The sequence below is a fragment of the Nomia melanderi genome, unplaced genomic scaffold (genome assembly GCF_051020985.1).
Source record: "Nomia melanderi isolate GNS246 unplaced genomic scaffold, iyNomMela1 scaffold0186, whole genome shotgun sequence".
Classification (NCBI taxonomy): Eukaryota; Metazoa; Arthropoda; class Insecta; order Hymenoptera; family Halictidae; genus Nomia; species Nomia melanderi.
Genome location: NW_027475301.1, coordinates 47,501 through 55,000, shown reverse-complemented (window position 1 = coordinate 55,000; position 7,500 = coordinate 47,501). Strand labels below are relative to the sequence as shown.

The 7,500-nt window shown below is 50.4% G+C and overlaps 1 non-coding gene across 1 annotated transcript; it reads left to right on the top strand.

Moving 5' to 3' along the window:
- The first annotated feature begins 6,542 nt into the window (after window positions 1-6,542).
- On the top strand, window positions 6,543-6,697 carry LOC143175784 (5.8S ribosomal RNA). Its single transcript, XR_013000462.1, has one exon. It is a non-coding gene; the product is annotated as a 5.8S ribosomal RNA (ribosomal RNA).
- Window positions 6,698-7,500: the final 803 nt, after the last annotated feature.

Here is a 7,500-nt window from a genome sequence, read left to right as displayed (position 1 = left end):
TCCGTCGAAATTTTTTTTTTTTACTTTGAACAAGGCGCATAGAGCCCGCCGAACCACGATTTCCGTGCGTCTTACATCTTTCGACGATGGGACGATCCACGCGAAGAGTTGTTTCGTGCTCGCGCGAGGTGCGATAGCGGAGAAATAGAACGATGAGTTGACTTATCGGGTCTTCGTTGGAATTACCGTCGCTGGCATTGTAAACTCCAGATGACCTTGTGATTCCTTCGTCGGGCACTGGTAAAGGGTGGCGATGATTCGTTCTATAATAGAAATACCCGTCGTAGCGATTCGGCCGAGACACCCGCCACGAAACACTCTCTCGTCGTGGAATCCCCGCGTCGGAGAGTAAAACGCGCGAAGGCTTACTATGAGAGAAGAAATAGTATATGCCGGTGGTTCGCGTGTGTAGGCTCTATACGAAATTGCGATTCAAGAGAGTAGGAAAAGACGCGATGAACCACGATTTCCGTGCGTCTTACGTCTCTCGACGATGGGACGATCCACGCGAAGAGTTGTTACGTGCTCGCGCGAGGTGCGATAGCGTCGATTCGCTTTTCTGTACGGGGAGAAATAGAACGATGAGCTGACTTATCGGGTCTTCGTTGGAATTACCGTCGCTGGCATTGTAAACTCCAGATGACCTTGTGATTCCTTCGTCGGGCACTGGTAAAGGGTGGCGATGATTCGTTCTATAATAGAAATACCCGTCGTAGCGTTTCGGCCTAGTCACCCGCCACGAAACACTCTCTCGTCGTGGAATCCCCGCGTCGGAGAGTAAAACGCCGAAGGCTTACTTATGAAACTTACGTCTCTCGACGATGGGACGATCCACGCGAAGAGTTGTTACGTGCACGCGTATGGTGCGATTGCGTCGATTCGCTTTTCTGTACGGGGAGCAATAGAACGTTGAGTTGACTTATCGGGTCTTCGTTGGAATTACCGTCGCTGGCATTGTAAACTCCAGATGACCTTGTGATTCCTTCGTCGGGCACTGGTAAAGGGTGGCGATGATGCGTTCTATAATAGAAATACCCGTCGTAGCGTTTCTTCCGAGTCAACCCGCTCACGAAACACTCTCTCGTCGTGGAATCCCCGCGTCGGAGAGTAAAACGCGAATTCATAGTATGGAAACTTACGTCTCTCGACGATGGGACGATCCACGCGAAGAGTTGTTACGTGCACGCGTATGGTGCGATTGCGTCGATTCGCTTTTCTGTACGGGGAGTAATAGAACGTTGAGTTGACTTATCGGGTCTTCGTTGGAATTACCGTCGCTGGCATTGTAAACTCCAGATGACCTTGTGATTCCTTCGTCGGGCACTGGTAAAGGGTGGCGATGATGCGTTCTATAATAGAAATACCCGTCGTAGCGTTTCTTCCGAGTCAACCCGCTCACGAAACTCTCTCTCGTCGTGGAATCCCCGCGTCGGAGAGTAAAACGCGAATTCATACTATGAAAACTTACGTCTCTCGACGATGGGACGATCCACGCGAAGAGTTGTTTACGGGCACGCGTATGGTGCGATTGCGTCGATTCGCTTTTCTGTACGGGGAGAAATAGAACGTTGAGTTGACTTATCGGGTCTTCGTTGGAATTACCGTCGCTGGCATTGTAAACTCCAGATGACCTTGTGATTCCTTCGTCGGGCACTGGTAAAGGGTGGCGATGATGCGTTCTATAATAGAAATACCCGTCGTAGCGTTTCTTCCGAGTCAACCCGCTCACGAAACTCTCTCTCGTCGTGGAATCCCCGCGTCGGAGAGTAAAACGCGAATTAATACTATGAAAACTTACGTCTCTCGACGATGGGACGATCCACGCGAAGAGTTGTTTACGTGCACGCGTATGGTGCGATTGCGTCGATTCGCTTTTCTGTACGGGGAGAAATAGAACGTTGAGTTGACTTATCGGGTCTTCGTTGGAATTACCGTCGCTGGCATTGTAAACTCCAGATGACCTTGTGATTCCTTCGTCGGGCACTGGTAAAGGGTGGCGATGATGCGTTCTATAATAGAAATACCCGTCGTAGCGTTTCTTCCGAGTCAACCCGCTCACGAAACTCTCTCTCTCGTCGTGGAATCCCCGCGTCGGAGAGTAAAACGCCGAAGGCTTACTATGAAACTTACGTCTCTCGACGATGGGACGATCCACGCGAAGAGTTGTTACGTGCACGCGTATGGTGCGATTGCGTCGATTCGCTTTTCTGTACGGGGAGTAATAGAACGTTGAGTTGACTTATCGGGTCTTCGTTGGAATTACCGTCGCTGGCATTGTAAACTCCAGATGACCTTGTGATTCCTTCGTCGGGCACTGGTAAAGGGTGGCGATGATGCGTTCTATAATAGAAATACCCGTCGTAGCGTTTCTTCCGAGTCAACCCGCTCACGAAACTCTCTCTCGTCGTGGAATCCCCGCGTCGGAGAGTAAAACGCGAATTCATAGTATGGAAACTTACGTCTCTCGACGATGGGACGATCCACGCGAAGAGTTGTTACGTGCACGCGTATGGTGCGATTGCGTCGATTCGCTTTTCTGTACGGGGAGCAATAGAACGTTGAGTTGACTTATCGGGTCTTCGTTGGAATTACCGTCGCTGGCATTGTAAACTCCAGATGACCTTGTGATTCCTTCGTCGGGCACTGGTAAAGGGTGGCGATGATGCGTTCTATAATAGAAATACCCGTCGTAGCGTTTCTTCCGAGTCAACCCGCTCACGAAACTCTCTCTCGTCGTGGAATCCCCGCGTCGGAGAGTAAAACGCGAATTCATAGTATGGAAACTTACGTCTCTCGACGATGGGACGATCCACGCGAAGAGTTGTTACGTGCACGCGTATGGTGCGATTGCGTCGATTCGCTTTTCTGTACGGGGAGCAATAGAACGTTGAGTTGACTTATCGGGTCTTCGTTGGAATTACCGTCGCTGGCATTGTAAACTCCAGATGACCTTGTGATTCCTTCGTCGGGCACTGGTAAAGGGTGGCGATGATGCGTTCTATAATAGAAATACCCGTCGTAGCGTTTCTTCCGAGTCAACCCGCTCACGAAACTCTCTCTCGTCGTGGAATCCCCGCGTCGGAGGGTAAAACGCGATATATAATAGTATATGCCAGTGGTTCGCGCGCGTCGTCTCTGAGATACGCGGTCGACAGAGTTCCGAAAACACGTGATGTGCCACGATTTCCGTGCGTCTTACATCTTTCGACGATGGGACGATCCACGCGAAGAGAACGTTCGTGCTTGCGTGAGGTGCAACAGCGTCGATTCGCTTTTCTGTACGGGGAGAAATAGAACGTTGAGTTGACTTATCGGGTCTTCGTTGGAATTACCGTCGCTGGCATTGTAAACTCCAGATGACCTTGTGATTCCTTCGTCGGGCACTGGTAAAGGGTGGCGATGATTCGTTCTATAATAGTAATACCCGTCGTAGCGTTTCGACCGATGTCACCCGCCACGAAAGTCTCTCTCGACGTGGAAACCCCGCGCCGAAGAGTAAACGCGAAGGCTTACCATACGAAAGAAAACGGTATTATACGCCTGTGGTATGTGCGTCTCGGCTCTGTGATACGCGATCGGCAGAGTTACAAAAAAACGTTGATGGGCCACGATTTCCGTGCGTCTTACATCTTTCGACGATGGGACGATCCACGCGAAGAGTAGTTACGTGCTCGCGCGAGGTGCGATAGCGTCGATTCGCTTTTCTGTACGGGGAGAAATAGAACGATGAGTTGACTTATCGGGTCTTCGTTGGAATTACCGTCGCTGGCATTGTGAACTCCAGATGACCTTGTGATTCCTTCGTCGGGCACTGGTAAAGGGTGGCGATGATTCGTTCTATAATAGAAATACCCGTCGTAGCGATTCGGCCGAGTCACCCGCCACGAAACTCTCTCTCGTCGTGGAATCCCCATGTCGGAGAGTAAAACGCGAAGGCTAACTATATATAAGAAATATATAGTATTATTTATGCCTGTGGTTCTCCGTTTGCCCTACTCTCAGATACGCGACTCGGAGAGTTACGAATAATCGTGATGGACCACGATTTCTGTACGTCTTACATCTTTCGACGATGGGACGATCCACGCGAAGAGATCATTCCTGCTTGCGTGAGGTGCGATAGCGCCGATTCGCTTTTCTGTACGGGGAGAAATAGAACGATGAGTTGACTTATCGGGTCTTCGTTGGAATTACCGTCGCTGGCATTGTAAACTCCAGATGACCTTGTGATTCCTTCGTCGGGCACTGGTAAAGGGTGGCGATGATTCGTTCTATAATAGAAATACCCGTCGTAGCGATTCGGCCGTGTCACCCGCCACGAAAATCTCTCTCGTCGTGGAATCCCCGCGTCGTAGAGTAAACGCGAAGGCTTGCTATAGAAGACTATAGTTTATACGCCTGTGGTTCACCGGTTGCCTGCTCTCCGGGGTACGCGATCGCGCAGGAGTTACGGAAGAACTTGATGGGCCACGATCTCCAAGCGGCTATATCTTTCGACGATGGGACGATTCACGCGAAGAGAACGTTCGTGCATGCGTGAGGTGCGATAGCGTTGATTCGCTTGTCTGTACGGGGAGAAATAGAACGATGAGTTGACTTATCGGGTCTTCGTTGGAATTACCGTCGCTGGCATTGTAAACTCCAGATGACCTTGTGATTCCTTCGTCGGGCACTGGTAAAGGGTGGCGATGATTCGTTCTATAATAGAAATACCCGTCGTAGCGTTTCGACCGATGTCACCCGCCACGAAATTCTCTCTCGTCGTGGAATCCCCGCGTCGGAGAGTAACCGCCGAAGGCTTGCTATAGAAGACTATAGTTTATACGCCTGTGGTTCACCGGTTGCCGGCTCTCCGGGGCACGCGATCGCGCGAAGGTTACGGAGGGACGTGAAGCGCCCGAGCAATGAAACGTCCGCAGGAGGAAACGAGCAACCGCCGAACATTGTTTCGCGACGTTTCCATAATGTATTGTCGTTTCGCTCGCATCCCGCTTCTTTCCCCTAGTTTCCTCGACGCGTAGTTTCGCAGCCTTAGTGGACGAATCATTCTCGATTCGAGGAAAGATATGCAGTGGGGCGTGCAATGAGCCCGCCAGAGACCACGATCTCCAATGCGTCTTTACATCTTTCGACGATGGGATGATCCACGCGAAGAGAACGTTCGTGCTTGCGCGAGGTGCGTTAGCGTCGATTCGCTTTTCTGTACGGGGAGAAATAGAACGATGAGTTGACTTATCGGGTCTTCGTTGGAATTACCGTCGCTGGCATTGTAAACTCCAGATGACCTTGTGATTCCTTCGTCGGGCACTGGTAAAGGGTGGCGATGATTCGTTCTATAATAGAAATACCCGTCGTAGCGATTCGGCCGAGTCACCCGCCACGAAACTGTCTCTCTTTCGTCGTGGAAACCCCGCGTCGGAGAGTAAAACGCGCGAAGGCTGTGACTGTAACATATATATATACAGTATACAATGCCTGTGGTTTTTGCGCGTGTCGGCTCTTCGGTATACGCGATCGGCCAGAGTTACGGAGGGACGGTGAAGCGCACGAGAAATTGAAACGGCCGCACGATTGGAACCGAGCAACCGTCGAACATTGTTTCGCGACGTTTCCATAATGCGTTTTCGTTTCGCTCGCATACCGCTTCTTTTCCCCTAGTCTCTGAGACGCGTTTTCGAGCCGTTCTTCTACTATCGATTCTCGTAGAGAGAAGGGACCGGGTAGTCTGGAAGTGGAACCCGCATCTTGCGTGTACCGTACACGGAATTGAGAGGACCGGCCGTGAAGCTCGTTTTAAAGCCGTGCGTCTGACACCCAACTCTTGCGCGCCAATTTCGCGGCAAGAGATAATATGGGACGAATGACCGGCAAAGAGCCAGCTGTGAAGTCTGTTTTTTTAATCGAATCCGTGGACGTGTGTATGCCGTAGCGTCGCTCGTCGTGTTCGTTCATGGTCGTTCCGAGAGAAAGAACGAAAGCGGTAACGAAGGGACCGGCCGTGAAGCTCGTTTTAAAGCCGCGCGTCTGACACCCAACTCTTGCGCGCCAATTTCGCGGCAAGAGATAACATGGGACGAATGACCGGCAAAGAGCCAGCTGTGAAGTCTTTTTTCATTATTTGCTTTCAATCGATCGATCGGTACGATTCGTGCAACGTTTCGCGCGATGCGACGCGAAAACATGCGCGCAACAATAGATGCGTCTGATCGGAAGAACGCGAGGGTCGACTGCACGCGATGGATTCAGTATCGGGTAGGATACAAAATATATCCCCGTCGTTTCCACGCGTGCGAGTCTTCTGCGTCTTTCGCGGGTTTTTGAATGCACTATACGCCCGGAACGTCGAGAAATATATACATATTACTTGAACGTTTTTCGTCTCGAAAGGCTTCGGTGTCGTCTCCAAGGCGACGCCTGAATCTCCTTCGCGCGCTGGTCGGAGATTCAGGTATCAACTTTTATCTTCTCTTTGAAAGAAGAGAGATATTAGGTCGAACAAATGAGAATAAAATTATATATGTGAAATATAAAATTTATACGATTACCCTGAACGGTGGATCACTTGGCTCGTGGGTCGATGAAGAACGCAGCTAATTGCGCGTCAACGTGTGAACTGCAGGACACATGAACATCGACATTTCGAACGCACATTGCGGTCCACGGATACAATTCCTGGACCACGCCTGGCTGAGGGTCGTTTACGTACCATACACTGCTTGCGTAGCTCTGTCAAATCCCCGCCGTCGTTCACCTCTTCGGATCGAACGTTTTTTTACCGAAGGGCGCAAAGAACGTTTCTGAGTCGGGTTAAGAGAAGGATGCTACGTACGAGCGAACGATGGGTGTCTCGTCGGCGTTTGTCGCGGACACGCGAAAATTCTGTGAATTTCACGGACAGTGTACGTTCTAGTTGTTGCAAAACGATCGGAATCGTTTGTATGGACTCGCGTGAGTGTTCGCGGCGTCGTGCGTCGTTCAATTACGACCGCCCGCGGATACCGCTCCACTGCGATATGGATCTGAGCGACAACTTTTTCGGCTGTTCGTGAGATGAACGGTTTCGTGTGTTTAGAAAAATTTTTTTTCCCGCGCTCCCGACGTCACCTGAAATGATGCGTCAGAGGTGAAAGAAAATATTAAGAAGTCGAGAGAGAGAGAGACTACACACGTTTTATTCATATTTTGTATACCGTGCGTGAGACGGATGTGCACGACACGTCGTATGTCGGTATATTACCGACTGGCCCCAGGGAGATTGTTTTCTTCCTCTCTTACGAATGAGATGTACGTTTCGGAGGATCGTCGTTACCGAAACACACGGCAAAACGAGACTTCTCGCAGCAGAACCTTTATACACAATACACATCGACTCTTTTTACCCCGAGAGAGAGAGAAAAGGTGTATTTCTTTTTTTTATTTTTCGAATTCGACGCACGAACGCTTTGACGACTGGAGAAAAACACGGTGTGTGTTAAAATCGTGCGGGACGAGCATGCGTAT